Source organism: Zeus faber (assembly GCF_960531495.2).
Source record: "Zeus faber genome assembly, chromosome: 9".
Taxonomy (NCBI): Eukaryota; Metazoa; Chordata; class Actinopteri; order Zeiformes; family Zeidae; genus Zeus; species Zeus faber.
In genome coordinates, this window is record NC_137197.1 from 2,733,212 (window position 1) to 2,750,738 (window position 17,527).

A 17,527-nucleotide genomic window follows, 5' to 3' on the forward strand; every position below is an offset into this window, starting at 1 on the left:
TTTATAGATCTGAAAAATGTAAATCAGCCTTTCTGCGCCGGGAGAGACACGTAAACACCGCCGCCATCTTGGTGCGGTCTGCTGCAGAGGGAGCGGCTGAAGGCGCCGAATGATTCAATTAATATTTAAATTATTGTTTATAAATTAGACAGTTCATGAGATTTTTGGAAAATATGTGGAGAAAATCAAATATAATTAATGTTACTCATAACTAATATTTTCGGATTTATTGAATTTTACCTTCATTTTACCAGGTTAGCCTCGTCGAGATTCTGAAAACATTTCACAAGAGAGACCTGGCCAAGAAAGCAGCAGGTAATGTTAATAAACACGACATAATACACAACATTTGGTTGTTGTTATTGTTATTAATAATAATATATCATTCAATTATCAAAAGAAGTTCGGTATAAACCAGCGCCGCGCGTCACCTTGCAGCAGTGTCACGCATCGCCCAAGCACCCGAAACCGCAGCAAGATGGCGGCGCTCTTGACGCATCGCGACGGTGCCTGGATCTATGGCGTCCACTTCTACGTCTCTCTGCGCCCGCACGCCGCGCGCCCCGCCCACCTCGGCCCCACGCGCACCACGCGCACGGCCCGTGGCGCGGACGCGGACGGACGCGGTGAGACAGGCGGACGCGGTGAGACGGACGGAGCCCGGCGCCGTGGGACGCGTGGCGGCGGCAGGTACGTTGAACCGGTGATGATGAGGATGAGGCGGAGGATGCATGATGAAGGGGAGCCCCGGAGCCCCCGGGGGACCGGAGCCCCCGGCGGGACCGGGCGCCGTGAAATCACCTGCGTCAGTGTGAACTTTACCGGATCCGACCCCGCGCGTCAACAAAACACGTTTTGCTGCAGAATGAACGGTGCACGGTGTCTACACGCACGCGCGCGCGCACCGGGGAGTCCGTCAAAACCAGTGGAACCGGGAACCGGGAACCGGGAGTCCAGTCGCAGTGACCATACCACATATATAGATACAAGTCAGGACTAGTTAGTCAGGATTAACCTCCATGTCAGAGCTAGTTAGGAGGGTTTAACCTCCATGTCAGAGCTAGTTAGGAGGGTTGAACCCCCACGTCAAGGCTAGTAAGTAGGGTTTCACCTCCATGTCAGGACTAGTTAATGGGGTTTAACCCCCATGTCATGACTAGTTAGGAGGGTTTAACCTCCATGTCAGGACTAGTTAATGGGGTTTAACCCCCATGTCATGACTAGTTAGGAGGGTTTAACCTCCATGTCAGGGCTAGTTAATGGGGTTTAACCCCCATGTCATGACTAGTTAGGAGGGTTTAACCTCCATGTCAGGGCTAGTTTATGGGGTTTAACCCCCATGTCATGACTAGTTAGGAGGGTTTAACCTCCATGTCAGGGCTAGTTAATGGGGTTTAACCCCCATGTCATGACTAGTTAGGAGGGTTTAACCTCCATGTCAGGACTAGTTTATGGGGTTTAACCCCCATGTCATGACTAGTTAGGAGGGTTTAACCTCCATGTCAGGGCTAGTTAATGGGGTTTAACCCCCATGTCATGACTAGTTAGGAGGGTTTAACCTCCATGTCAGGACTAGTTAATGGGGTTTAACCCCCATGTCATGACTAGTTAGGAGGGTTTAACCTCCATGTCAGGGCTAGTTAATGGGATATAATCTCCATGTCAGGACTAGCTAGTAGGGTTTAACCTCCATGCAATGACTAGTTCGTAGGGTTTAAACTCCATGTCAGGACTAGTTCGTAGGGTTTAACCTCCATGTCATGACTAGTTAGTAGGGTTTATCCTCCATGTCAGGACTAGTTAGTAGGGTTGAACCCCCATGTCATGACTAGTTAGTAGGGTTTAACCTCCATGTCAGGATTAGTAAGTAGGCTTAAACCGTTGTGTCTGGACGAGTTAGTGTGGTTTAAACCCCATGTCGGGGCTTGTTAGTGGGGGTTAACCTTTAAGTGGAATAGTTAGTCGGATTTAACCCTCATGTGGACTAGTTAATATTGTTTAACCTCCATGTCAAGGCTAGTTAGTAGAGTTTAACCCCCACGTCAGGGCTAGTTAGTAGGGTTTAACCTCCATCTCAGCACTACTCAGGAGGGTTTAACCCCAATGTCGGGACTAATTAGTAGGGTTTAACCCCCATGTGAGGTTAGGGTAACCCTACCTTTTTATGCTTTTGATGCCTGTCACTGGTTTAACCCTCATGTGGACTAGTTAGTAGGGTTTATCCTTTATGTCAAAATTAGTTAGCCGGATTTAACAATCATGTTATGACTAGTGAGTAGGGTTTAACTGTCATGTCAAGACTAGTTAGTAGGGGTTAGCCCACATTTCAACACTAGTCAGGAGGCTTTAACCCCCATGTGGACTAGTTAGTAGGGTTTAACCCCCATGTTAGTGCTAGTTAGTGGGGTGTAACCCCCCCCCGTCAGGGCTTGTTAGTAGGGTTTAACCCCCACATCAGGGCTAGTTAGTAGGGTTTAACCTCCATCACAGCACTACTCAGGAGGGTTTAACCCCCATGTCGGGACTAATTAGTAGGGTTTAACCCCCATGTGAGGTTAGGGTAACCCTACCTTTTTATGCTTTTGATGCCTGTCACTGGTTTAACCCTCATGTGGACTAGTTAGTAGGGTTTATCCTTTATGTCAAAATTAGTTAGCCGGGTTAAACAATCATGTTATGACTAGTGAGTAGGGTTTAACTGTCATGTCAAGACTAGTTAGTAGGGGTTAGCCCCCATTTCAACACTAGTCAGGAGGCTTTAACCCCCATGTGGACTAGTTAGTAGGGTTTAACCCCCATGTTAGTGCTAGTTAGTGGGGTGTAACCCCCCCCCCCCCCGTCAGGGCTTGTTAGTAGGGTTTAACCCCCACATGGACTAGTTATTTGGGTTTAACCCCCGTGTCAAGTTAGGGTTAGGGCAACTTTACCTTTTTATACTATCGTTGCTTGGCACCGGATTAACCCTCATGTGGACTAGTTAGTAGGGTTTAACCCCCATGTTAGTGCTAGTAAGTAGGGTGTAACCCCCCGTTAGGCCTTGTTAGTAGGGTTTAACCCCCACATGGACTAGTTAGTAGGGTTTAACCTCCATGTCAGTGCTAGCTCGTAGGTTTTAACCTACATGTCAGGGCTAGTTATCCAGGTTTAACCTCAATATCAGGAGTGTTTAAGCCCCTATGTCTGGACTAGGTAGTAGGGTTTAACCTCATGTGAGGACTAGTTAGTAGGGTTTAATCATCATGTCAGGATTATTTAGTAGGGTTTAACTATCATTTCGGGACTAGTAAGTAGGGTTTAACCACCATGGTAGGACTAGTTAGTAGGGATTAACTCTCATGTCAGGACTAGTGAGTAGGGTTTAACCTCCATGTCAAGGCTAGTTCGTGGGGTTTCACCTCCATGTCAGCACTAGTCAGGAGGGTTCAACCCCCATGTCGGGTTATGGTGAGGGTAACCATACCTTTTTATACAATTGCTGCCTGCCACTGGTTTAACGCTCATGTGGACTAGTTGGTAGGGTTTAACCCCCTTTCAGGCCTTGTTACTAGGGTTTAACCCTCATGTGGACGAGTTTGTAGGGTTAAACCTGCATGTTAGGACTAATAAGTAGGGTTTATCCCTTATGTCAGGATTCGTTAGTAGGGTTAAACCTCCATGTCAGGGCTAGTTAGTAGGGTCTAATATCCATGTCAGGACTTGTCAGCAGTGTTTAACCCCCATGTCTGGACTAGGTAGTAGTGTGTAACCTCCATTTCAGGACTAGTTAGTAGGGTTAAACGGTTATGTCAGGATTAATTAGTAGGGTTTAACCCCCATGTCAAGACTAGTCAGGAGGTTTTCCCTCCATGTCAGGACTAGTTTGTGTGGTTTAACCTCCATGCCGGGTTAGGGTTAGGCTAACCTTACCTTTATGTTCTATTGGTTCCTGTCTCTGTTCGGGTGTTGAACTGGAAATGCTTTCCGCTCCGTGATCCGGCGTAAAGTTTCACCAAGGAAAACAAAAACAGGGTTTTTATTTGAATCGAATGAAACCAAATAAATGCAGTTCATCAACAACGGTGATAATATCCTGCATCGCCATATTTTGGCGATACAGGACTGCATCACAATATGAAATCTCGGATGTCGCCCAAGGCCAGATGTAGATCTACGAGTTGTGGATCTACGTTGATTGTTACTGTGTTTTCGACCGCGCCCTCGTCGCCCGTTCCAGGAAACATGAGACAGAAAGACGTCGTTCTGCTCCCGTCACCTTGTTATTTCATACGTGGGGTGTTCGCCGCAGACAGGCCTGGTTGGCTGGTTGGTGATATGAATCTCAGATTATTATGGGATGTGTATCCTGTGTTGATCGCAGTTGAACCGGGGTCGTCCCAACTTCGCTGAAGTCGAAGGTCCGAGTTCAGCTTCTGTAAAGGATAAAAGTTCCTCATTTTAATATTTTGTTTTTCGTTGTGGTATTTTCAGTTTTCTCATCAAACGACTCTTTTATCAACACGTTTGTTGGAGGTTTTTTCTGCAGTTTCTCTCAAACTGATCTGAAATACCAGAGGAGCTTCTGTTCTGAGGACAAAACCCGCAGTGCTGCGTACAGGTGAAGCACGGCCCGACACCGACTTGGAGAATTGGTTGCCAGGTTGGCAACCATGCAAAAGGTGTCGGTGGCCGAGTCTGACGAAACGGTTGCAGAGTTTCTCGTCATGGTACGAGTTGAGTGAGAGAAGCGGATGAATCCTGAGGTTGATGGGTTTTCAAACAGACGACAACGATGCAACGCGCACAAGATGGTTGACAGTCACCCAGATGAGGCTGCCCGCGGCAACTGGGCAACTGTTGTTGTCCAGCCCCATAGATAGATCGATGGTCAGTGGTGATAAGTAATGTGCTGCTGTGGTCAAGCTGAGGTCCTCGTGCCACCAGCCTGACCAGTGAAGCAGAAAGGACTGGACCGCAGCCTCCTCAGGGTGTAAACAGACACCTGGGTGACACGCCCAAATGCACACCTGTCTCTCTCTCTCTGTCTCCACACCTGTCTCTCTCTCTGTCTCCACAACTGTCTCTCTCTGTCTCCAAACCTCTCTCTCTCTCTCTCTCTCTCTCTCTCTCTCCCTCCCCCCGTCTCTCTCTGTCTCCCCTGTCTCTCGCTATCTCTGCTGTCTCTCTCTCTGACTCCCCTGTCTCTCTCTCTCTTGCCTTCTCCCCTGTCTCTCTCTTTGTCTCCCCTGTCGCTCTCTCGGTCTCTCTCTTTCTTTCTCTCTCTCTCTCTCTGCCCCAGCCTGTCTAACCCTCTTCCTGTCTTTCTTCTCACCCTGACCATGGAGTGACTGAACATAGAGGTGTCTTTGAAAATCAACCTCTTTTCGTGTCTCGTCTCCGACGGAGACAAACTGTTGATGGTGTCTCGGCCGTGAACACATGAACACAGTAAACACATGAACACAGTAAACACATGAACACATTGAAAACATTGAACACATGAGCACAGTGAACACATGAGCACAGTGAACACATGAACACAGTAAACACAGTGAACACATGGACACAGTGAACACATGAACACAGTAAACACATGAACTCAATGAACACATGAACACAGTGAACACATGAACTCAGTCAACACAGTGAACAATGTCTCCGTTCATATGTTAATTTGTTGGTTTTCTGCACAATCCGTGACTTTGTTCGTCCGGTCTGTGTAGACATTTATTACCAAACACAGATGATCGCTTGAAATGCGCATAATTTAACCCTTATAAGTGTTCTCAGTGAATTATTCATCCCCATCCTACACACACACACACACACACACACACACACACTCTCACACACACACACACACAAACACAGTCCATCTCTTGCAACATGCTGCCAAGTAAACAGTGTAGACGTCCCACTCTGTGGCTCGGTGCCAACAGAACAACACAGCCCGGCTACTGTTTCAGTCCTCTTTGAAAACTCCGGTTCATAAGTAAAGCCAAAGAAGTGACTTACGGCCGACATTTCTTTTTCATATTTGGAAACTGCAACTCCAAGATATGCAGCAAAGCTGCGGACTGAAGCAGAATGGGAGCAGTAACTTGCAAATGAGAGGTCTTATTGGTGCATCCATGAAGTGGCTCGCTGCATTGACCTCATCATCACCATTACCTGTGTTTCCCTGTTCTAAATAATTGAATTACAACATAATTCAACATGTAAAAAATAGCAATGAAATGCAATGGTAGTTGTCTCTGCATTTGCTGTTAAAAATTAGTTTAATCACCAAACAATGTAAAGTGAAACATGAAAAGGAAAAAATAAAAATAAAAGCTGCAAGCAGTGATGACCGGTGGGTGGGAGGTGACTCGATAAATCAACTAGGAGGAGTTTGCGGAAGTACGGAGCGTGAAAATGTCCAAAAAGTCACGTGAACACTGCCTTTCTTTGAACGTGGCCCACACCGTGTGACAAAAACAAAATATTTTAATAGTTTTTAATGGTGCAGGTGCCTTGTGGACACTCGTCAAGTTTGAAGTCGATCCGATAAATCTCCTCGGAGGAGTTTGCAAAAGTACAAAGCATAAAAATGACCAAAATGGCACCTTTGATTAAATATGGCCGACTTCCTGTTGGGATTGGGTCATGGCACAAATGTTATTGTTTATTAAGTCTAGCGATGTAACATACAGTATGTGTACTAAATTTCGTGAGTTTTTGTGGGGAAAAAGTGAATAGGTTTGATTTTCTTTTTTTTTCTATGGGGGGCGTTGGCCGGCTATTTTGCCACACCCATGCATGGGACCCGTACATTTTCTAATGCCACACCGGGACGGACGAGTGTGCAAAGTTTCGTGAGTTGTCAAGTATCTTAAGGGCCCCAAAAAGCCGACTCAAAAGCCGAAATAAACGTAGCAATAACAACAGGGTCTCCGCCCGCGTTGTGTGTTCGGACCCTGATAAAAGCACAACACAGTCTTGTTTCAGTCCATTGTCAGATTCTACAACATGAATGTAACTTTCCTCACGTCATGATCAAAACCGTTTGGCGGCTGTGTTAGTATTGTCCCACGAAAGTCATTCCATCGTCGGATGTTTAACCCATAGTAAGGTGAATCCGGTGTAATGCCCTGGGTCGTTGCTGAATAACAGTTTTGTTGTTGAGATGTTGACGTTTGGATGCAAAGCAACGACCACGGAGCTGTAGATCCAGGAGGGGGGACAATGGGAGGATTGTGCGGCTCCGAGCTGCGTCCGTCCCTCCGCCGTGCACACAACTTCCCACAAGACTCAGCCCGGGAATTAGGCGTCGCTAAGCACTTTGGGTTTTAATAATGAAATGACCACGTACTGTCCATTACGGCGCCCCAAAAAGCTGGTCCTCCCAAAGCCCTTTAAATATTCAAGTCGACTCCGAGCTCCACGGGAACCATGTTTGTTGGTCTCTGAATATTTCATAGCTTTAACAAGTAGAATACGGGTTCGTCCTTCTGTTACGACCTCCTGCTGTTCAATATTATTTTCCCTGTTAGACCGTCATTACCGCATTGCTGCATTATTCATTGTGACGCATCTCCCCGTATTGCTTTGTGGTCAAAATTACATTTGAATGGAATAACACTTAATTTAGCGCCGCTAGAATCGAACCGTTATTTACAGCGGGCGGCGGCTGATGAGGGCCCTCGCTCAGAGGAGCTGCCGCCATGTTGTGCTTCAGTGTTTTTCTTGTTCTTCTCCGTCCGGACCCTCAATTGTGAAATTTGTCTTGTGAGCATTATCTGGCCTCCCTCCATGCGGAACAAGGGGCCCCTTGTACCGGAACCAAGGCTCTCTCCGTTTGCGATAAGTCATTTTAATCAATCATTACTGTCTCTCGCAACATGTACATTGGATAATCACATTAGGCTCCGTGCAGCAGGTCTTTAGCGCATTGGGTCTGACTCAGGAGGTCTGTGCTGATGGATGCCGCTGGGGGCCGGCCGGGAGCTGGCTGGCGGCCGGCTGGGGGCTGCTGGGGGCCGGTCTTTCTCTCTACGACCGTACATCCATGTTTTATTGAGCTCCAGACAAGAGGATTTTCCTCCTTTCCTTCCCCTGACGGGACTTCTGTCTCCATTAGAGCGGCTGTTGGTGCTGCCGCCGTGTCTTCCATCGTCCTTGCACCGCTGCAGGAAAGAGGAAAACCATTGTTCCCCTCCGTCGCCAACATTAGTTCCTGGTGTTTCAGGATCGGCTGTCGCTCTGTAATGAACTTCCTCGTACCCTTGTGTGCTAAGCGGCCTCCTATCCCCACACAGTAACCCACTTCACCTCCGACCCTGTCTTTATCTATTCTTTTTGTTTTTAATCTCATCTTACACCAGTGGCTCTTCTTGGGGCCTCATGTTTTTTTTGGGGCCGTGGCATCATTCAGGGTCGCACATCCTGCCGAGCATTTAGACCCAACGCTTCCCAGGACCCGAGGCCCCCCCAGACGCTCAGAGCGGGGGCCCATCTGTCTTCACTTTGGTGGAACCCCGTCTTCTCCCTCTAACGTGAGAAGGGTTTCCATCTCCGTGGGATGTGACGGCGGAGCCTCCATCACACGCTCATGGCATGGATCACCGGGGCTCAAGAACGGAACGACTCCGCCAGCTTCATTGACCTGCGCTTCAAAGCCTCTTTGAGGGTGTGGCCTGCGGGGATCCCTTCAGAGATTCCGATGTCGTTTCAGCGTCTGGTGTTTTCTATTCCGAGGCCAGAAGGCTGTGATTGGACAGTGGGGGCGTGGTTGTTCATCGCCTTTGAGCGTTGTCATGTTGTCATCCGGTCGAAGATGCCACTGAATGTGTCCAAAATGACCTTGAGAAGAATGGCCCATAAAGAATTGCCACGTTAGATATTTGAAAATGTGTTGAGTTGAACTCAGAGGACAGCGTTTACATTTATCATCATTTCCTTGAATTCCGATTGATGATACACATTGAATGGGGATGAAGTCCGATTCGTCAAAATGTGATTTAGGATTGGCAGGCAGGTGGTGGTACGTCTTGACAAACCTCCCACGACGACCATCACATTGAACCGTTCCCAGTCGGACCTGCTGGCCCTGACGGTCACAGCGTTGGAAAACCAGTCACTTTGGTGGGGGCTGAACGTTGGGAAAAGTTTGAATTTCTTTATGATTAATGGGACAGAAATTAAATGGAGGGCGGTTCAGTCTGAGCTGTGTCGCTCTGTATATGCAGCGCTACGCCACACCTACAGAACCTGAGAACCCTTCAACTCCATAGGAAGTCAAACCCATTGGTTTTGGAACTAAGTAGTGTTTGCTGCAGTCATGACTTGAAGGGTAGGTTCTCCGCCATCCAACCAGGCCTCATTAAAGGTTCATAGCCCATTGTCATTGAATGCTTGACTCAGCGCTTCACTACTATTGGACTGTATTTAAACACCGTGAGAAGCTGCAGCCTCTGAATGCTGGGAACCAACATTTTAATTATGCCCACGTTGAAAGATAGTCAACATCCTTTAAAAGATTTGGAGAACTTTTAGGTGAAAAGTTCCTGCTGGGTCAGTGGTTTTATACAGGTGTCAGGTCAGCTGACCACTGGGCGTCTACTTTGCACCCGACCAGAACGTGGCTCCCAGAAAGCCTGCTCCACCCGCCTCACAGGGGGTCGGTGGCCTTGCTCCGTCCAAATCGAGGACAGAGCTCCTCTTTGCACCGACAGAACGTGCATGGTTCTGCCATGAATCCCGCGCTTCTTGGGTCAACGTGTAGTTCAATGTTCTCCCCGGCTGGACCCAGGTCGCCCGTACGTAGGCTCCCCTATAATTCACACACAAGCCACAAGCATTTTTACATGCCGTGTGCGTTCAGTCCCAAGCGACGGGTCTCTGCCTCCTCCGCTCCGTTGGAATGGTTTCCCTCTCCGCGCCGGCGTCTTTGAAGTCGGCCGCTCGCTGCTGGAATCCATCGGCTCCTCCACTAATGATCTCCACAAGCGCAGGGTCGGGGTTCCCGCTTTCATGTCTTGAGTAACAGTTGCATTTTTATTTTTTCACTTGTAGATCTCCCTTGTACAGGGTGCTCTTTTTCCTTCTTTCTTCGTCCATTCTGGTGTCAATTTGCTGCAATAAGGATAATATGAAGTGACTTTTTTCATTTTGGAATGGTGAGCACCTTTCAGCATCTTTCCCTTTCTGTGCCGTCTGACATGAGCACAACACCAGTTCAAGAATATCCCCAATGGAAGAATGTGATACCAACAGCCATATGGAACCTGTCAGATATTAAAGAAAAGCGACTTGTTTTCAGCTCTTTTGACACGTAGAAGAGAAACGGATTCCACGCCCATCATCCTCCACCGAGCCCAGAGCCACGGTGTGAGGTCATGATGTTCATCTGAAGAAGCGTCTCTGGTTGTGTACCTCATAAGGGTAGCTCCAGTTTGGCTGCGCTTGGTCTTCTTTAAATGGAGAGCAGCTTGTATCTTGACCGGCTGCAGTTTCAGTTTGTCGTCTTCCGTATCCCGCGCTGCGTGCACGCGGTGTCGGAGTGGTTTCCAGAGGGGGGTCGGTCATGCAAAGCCTCGCTTTTGTTTCAGCGCCACGGAACTTCCACGGCGTCACTCCTCTCTGTGTGCTTCCTCTGGCCTTCCTGCACCGAGATACTGAATAAATTGCTGTTGGCAATATCATGATGGCCCAGGCATCATGACAACATGGACGTGTACGTTCTGACCGCACAGAACACAGTATTATGTTTTAAGTCTTCTATTATTCGAACAATTATGATAAATAATCATTTATTTCATGCGTTCTTGGACCACATTTGACTTATCCCAGAGCGCTGTCTTGGCACAGAATCAGTGCCAATCAGTGGGTTTATTTTTCCTTCAAAAAGGGCAATAAGGTGGAATTTATTATCAAAATCTGTTGAAATAAATAGGAAAAAATGGCCCAAAATAAAACAAAAAACAACTTTATTTCAAGCCTGACAATCGTGAAAAATCACACACAGTCACATTTCTGTTTTCATCGCAAATTCAAACCAACTAATTCCATCCTGAGTATTGTCTTTAATTCATGATGACACCACTTGTATGTAAGTATGTTAATAATGCAGGGGCGGCCCTCCATCCTGCACCGCCTCACAGCTTCAACATGACGTTGTGGCCTCCTTTCCAGACACGCTGGCGTTTCGCTGGAATGTGCTGGATGTGGCGCGGCTCCGCCCCAGCATCCTCCTCAGCTTCTCAGCGTTCTGGACCCTCAAGGTGATTGACAGTGATTGTGAGCGGTCTTGGCAGCGGCGGTGCGACGCGGAGCACCTGTCGGACCGCTCCGTCAGCGCCGTGGACGTCCCGCTCGGCCGACCCAACGGGCGGCGGCCGCAGCGCCGCACTCTGACCGGGCCGGCGCTCGGAGCGGACGTGGGTTCGCCCTTAAACCACGTTTCAACGATCTGAGTTTTTTTGTTTTTTTATGGCTCTGCTGCCTCATGGTGGGTTCTGGACCCCACGTCCCCGACGGAGGCGGAAGACATACGAGATCATACGAGGCCGACCGGGCTCTGGTGGGTGGAGCAAAGATGATTTGGGGATCGTTGTCTGGATGAAAACGGGAAGGAACCTACTCGAGTGCGTGCCGGTCGGATGTGAATGCAACACGTTCAGGATGTGTTCACGCGACGCCAAGCCAATCACGGAAGGCGGGCGTGGTTCAGCCCCCCCGCCGCACGTTTTGCCCGCTTCCAGTACGGTTACTGCACCCGAGTGGAACTACAACTGCCACCGTAACCATCACCAACCGCGCTGAGGAACGCTGGGAAAGGGGCTTGGGCGTCTTTTTCTGGCCTCAGTGATGTGGGCGGTGGATCTGTGACGCTCTGGTCTTGGAACGGCGCTCTTGTGTTTTTTGACGCTTTTGTTTTCATTAGAGTCTGCTTCACCGAATACCAGCACACATCTGCAAACACAGCTTGGCCATGATCCAGTAATGCAGAATTATAAGGAAACGTTTGTCTTGTGGCCTAAAAGGGCTCCCTAGTGAGTGTGTGCGTGCGTGTGTGTGCGTGCGTGTGTGTACGCTGAGTAAACCTGGCAGACATCCTGAGAAAACCCTAAATCAAATTTCTGGGGGAAACAGTTTAGCCATGTGAAAGTCAGCCCAGTAAGTCGATAAGGACGAGGGGCTGTTATGAAAAGCAGATTCCATATCTCCCAGAGACCTCGACCGCTTAAGTAAGGAGGGAATAAAACAAATAAATAGACGGTGAAGCCGACCAGACATTCCTTTCTCTCCGGTCTGGATCCGTGGAGAGGTCACGACCTTGTGATGTAGTCACACCGAGCGGCGGCCAAAGTGACTGATGAGGGCGCATGTCGGTGTTGGGAATTGCGAAGTCTAGACACGACCGTCCTCCTGCTTCCAGTCTCCCTGCTCGCCTGTGACAGACAGACAGATGGGCGGGGCGGGGACAGGTCTGTCTGTCTGTCTGTCTCTCGGAGTCTCTTCTCGGGGCGTGGACGGAGTGAGAAGCAGCATCGGGAGTTCTGCTCTGCCCTCGCTCCCCTCCCGTGCCCTCTGCTGCTCTCTCTCTCTCTCTCTCTCTCTCTCTCTCTCTCTCTCTCCCCTTCAGATGAATCCACTGCGACTGTCGGTGCCGACGTGCGTCCCCGTGACATCACCGGCGCTATGACAACCGCACTCCAGCCGTCTCCCCATTCACAGGTCTATTTTTGACCGTGGCTGAGGATCCAAATTACCGACGCTCGGCAACGCAGTGGGAGCTGCGTCTCCACCTTCTGTGGACTCACGGGGGGCGACGCGCACCATGGCGCTGGGTCAGCCTGCGTTCGCAGCCGCAGATATGACACCAAACGGAGTCTCTCATCTCGGGAGTTTAAAGCTGCTACCGTTGCTGATCACCGCAGGATTTCGGGTTTTTTGACGGGAAGACGTTGATCCCGTCTTTGCGTTTGTGTCCGGAAGACGTCCGTGATGGATAGAGGAGGGAAGATTCACTGTAAATATGAGGTTTTCTTTCCTGCGGGCGGAGGGGTGGGGTTTGTGAGATAGATGCAATTAAAGAGGCGTCGGGGGAGGGCGGCTCACATTCCTGCCGGCAGCAGGGTTTCAGCTTTAAGGGGGTGGAGGTGAAGAACAGAGGAGGGGAGGTGTCCGGGAGAGGGGGAGGTGGGGGGAGCCTTCCAAACAGGCGCCCACTTCTCCTCCCTCCACCTCCTGCTCAGCTCTCCCACTGATCCCTCGCTGCAGGACTGGGAGGAGGTCTGTCTGGAGGTCTCTGCGTGTGGAGCTTGGAGCTTCCCTCCTCCACCAACCTTTGGGAGTTTGTCTGCAGAAGAGGTGACGCTCCGTCAGCCCTGACCTCCACCCGAGGTAAGACGCAGCGCTTGCTCGCTTGTGGATTCTGCTGCGTTTCTGGGTATGTGTTGGGTGGGGGGCTGTGAGTTTGGAGACACCAGACCAAATGGCTGCAGAGTTTGAAACCCTCCTCTGCTCCTGGGTTTTGGAGGCAAACTGAGAGTAAGTGTGTGTATATATATATATATATATATATATATATATATATATATATATATATATATGTATATGTGTGTGTGTGTGTGTGTGTGTGTGTGTGTGTGTGTGTGTGAGACAAAACCAAAGATCCATCTATAATTTGACGATATTTTGGGGTTAACTTGGTTCTTTCGTGATATATTCATTTACTCACAAGAAACATTGTAGAACCAGTCAAAGGTAATGTGGATATTAAAACTGCAAAACTTTACTGTAACGCTTTTTAAAAACAAGATTTAACTATATCATGGTATTGTAATAACCAACATGGCAGACATCTAGTCTTTCGTCACAGTGATCTATATTATATCACCGAGCTGCTCCAACAGCGCTGCTCTCAGCCGTGAGACCTTCTCTGCCGTTCAGAGTGTCCCCGTTTGGGACACGTGCCGCGTTCCAATCCCAACGAAGAAAGAAAAGAAGAAGAAACAGTCTTTAACTGTCACACGACACTCCACAACACATGCTTGCACACACACACACATGCACATGCTTGATGGTGGCCGGTGAAATGGCTCCTCTGCTTTTGACCCATCCTGGCTTGTCCTTCCTCCGGGGGCACAGCCAGGAGCAGTGGGCAGCATACGTGGACGCGCCCGGGGACCAGGTGATAAGTGTCCATCGCTGGTCAGACCATGATGGGTGCATGTTTTTGGTGGGGGTCCTTACTGACGTGAGGTGGAGGAAACCCCATGTGAACACGGGGAGAACATGCAAACTCCACACAGAAAGGCTCCTGTTTTTTTTGGAAGATAACCCGCCGGAGCGGGTTATCTTCCAACGGTTGTGCAAAGCCGAGGATTCCTTTATCCTATTGGCATTTAAGATGATTTACAATCTCATTTCAGATAAGTATATTGCTTGTTCAAAGTCTGTATGCTCATTCATTTCCATTAGAACGTTCCCTAGTTTCTGCCCCCACTTTATCAGATTCTCATTACTCAGCCTTGAGCCCATGCTTGGCGTCTTTAAGGCCTTCAGGGGTTTCGGGGGTGGTGGGGTGGTGCGTTGGCGGGCTGGTCGTGTATCTACCTGTAAAACTCTGTTGGGTACAAGTCTACCTACCGCTCTGAGTCTTTGTGGACCTGCAGCCACCAGCCGCTGCAAACAATGCGACTTGTGTGCGGCTGGTTGTAATGACAAAGCAGCGGCGGTGGAGGCTTTGTGACAGAACAGCAGATGATGAATTGCAAATGCAATGAGATGGTCAAAGTCAAGGAGGTTTTCCAGAGCGTGTCCCTCGGGGGAGGAGGGGTGGAGGAGGAGGCGTTGGGTTCATTTAAAACCCAGGCTTTTGTTGTTTGGACGCCTTGCCGGCCCTGCGTTGGGGGGAGACGAGGAGAGAAGTGCTCATCTGGTGTCATAGTCATGGAAATGGGGTCACGGTCTGGGCTAAGCAGGAGACCAAGGTCAGGCCTCCGCTTCAGGCTTTTCCAAATCCTGACAAAACCCTTTTTTCGTGACCATGTCATGGAGCAGAGTCAAGACTGATATGAAAATCACATGCAGTGGAGATGTTGTTTTCAGATTCACTCTGAGCTCTAAATGCAATTACTTTCCTGAAAGTGAAAAAATATATATTTAATCATCAGGTTGGTGTTCATGGCAGTCTGTTTATAGTCTTGATTGAGTTAAAAGGCATTTTAACCCAACAAAGGTTTTACTGTAGTACTATGGCAAGTTTAATTTGTATCAGGTGTCTTCCAAGGCCCCAGCAATATACTATAAATATATTCTATATTACATAAACTTCACCGCAAGACGTTCCTAACACTGTTCCTTTTCAAAGTGGTTTTCCTTTACACCCGTCAGTCTCCAACACTTGTATAATATTCATATAATCTAGATCTACCATAAAGAACCGGTTGGCAGATCTCTTTCCACGTGTTCCATGTTCTGTTGTGCTCATTTAAACGCCAATAAACATACATGCAGAGTATTGATGTTGGAGCGGGAAGTAGGCACCTGGAAATGCATATCATAGGATGTTGCCTTATCTGAAAGTCTCTCGATACGGTTGGAGACGTCTCGCTGCACGTTGGGTCCTTTTTTGTTCTGGTAAAAAGTAACATGAGGCTTTATTTACCATGTTTCACTTGAGCAGACATTCCAGGCAGAATGACCCTTTCTATTTGCAAAATATATTTCGCAAATACAGCAACTTCAGCACGGTGGATTGGTGCATGAAAAGGTTAAATTATATTGCACTTAACTAACTAATAACTTAACTAAATAATAAAGGACCTACCCGAGTACTACCTTAAAACTATTTGCCTGGAAGAATGAAATGATGACCGTACAGTCATTTTTCCAGGACTGCAATGAATGTGGTTTTTCCTCTGACTATGGCTTTGTCTTGATCAGATCTGACCATAATCTGTGATTCCATCATGAAGTCTGCATGAGACCGACCTCATTTGCTCATTCCAAGACGGAATTAATATTTGCATCCAAATGAGCTTTGGTTTCTGAGGGAGACTGAGACTTTGGGGCAGTGAGGTGCCGACACGGCGGAGTTTTTATTAAAGCTACTAAATAAAAAGGCTCGCTGGCCAAAATGGGAACGTAAAGCCATGTCAGATTAAACAGAGTCCCGGTCGCTGTGCCTCGCGATCCGCTCCGCAGGGTCACGTCTCCTGCACCGGGCGATGCCCACTGCACGACGAAACCCCAGGTCAGAAAGCCCCTCCAGCCGGCTCCGACCCATCGGACGACCCGGTACAGCGGCGTCGCCCGCGGACCGTGGCCTAACCACGCCCCCTCGTCTGCCACAGTTTCCAACTAGAAATGTATCTTCACTGGCCGTGAGTACAGTCGTTGGTCCGGTCGCCGCCTTGAGTCACTTTGAGTCAACCTTTGCTGTAGTCGGTGCGATCGTCAACTAATGGAATAAAATTATTTTAAAGGAGACTCGGGGGGACTCCAGGGAGGACCCGAAGTACGAAGCTGACTGATTATGTACAGACCTGTATAGACATGGATATTTACATACACCTGGGATGGTACTCTGATAAAACTCATCGGTATCCGGTAAGCTTCATCCATCCATGTTTTTATGGCTGTTCAGTGAGTTCGGCCGCCGGGCTCCGTTGGATACTTCGTCAAATGTACGCACAGTGCTTTTACATGCGCACTAGTCACAGTTTGTTTAATTGTCATGTAAAAGGAATGTTGAAAAGTCCATAATCTGGGTAAACTCGTAATCGCATTATGAGAAACTCGATTTGGATTTCTGCCCAATCTCTCTCAATATGGAAACCCTGCACAGGAGCTTTAGTTTGACAGAACAACCGGTGTTAGCGTAGTGTAATTATTACCGGTATCCAGAATAACCGGAGTGTTGGTGTCAGACCGGGTGGTGTCCAATCATCGGTCAGCCGGGGAGGGGGGTGAGGTGGTTTGGGAGGAAGGAAGGCTGCTTTACTGCAGGACGGTGGGGGAAGCCAAGGCCTGTCCCAAAGCATCTCGTCAGGACGCTCGTGGCTCGCGGCGGGCGGTGCCGTGCGCGCTGCTTCCGCCTCAGTGCACGAGGCGGCGAAGGGGAGCGGGAGCGCTGAGAGGCCGTGATGCTCCATGAGGAGCTCGGGGACGACTCCTCGGCCGCCACAGCCCCGGAGGTGGAGGCTTGACGGGCGGCGAGTCCTGCTGGGACCGGTGCTGCGGAGCACGCAGGATTTAATCACTCCCGCTTTAATTGTTTTTCCGGGAGCCTTTTCCAGCGTCCAGGCAGGTCTGGATTGAATAGATGGAATCCACCAGGCAGATGTTTTATTTCAGACAATTCACAATCCGCTAATTTGGCTAGGTACATTTACATATACTGGGAATTTGTCTCTGTAAGGATTGGTGCATTTGCAAAAAAAAGGCCAAATATACAAAAACGTATAGAATATACAAAATGCAATTCTATGCAATTCTATTGGGTCCCCATCCAAATAGTTTGAGGGGTTCATTGATTTATCTTATCAATATGTTGTGTACG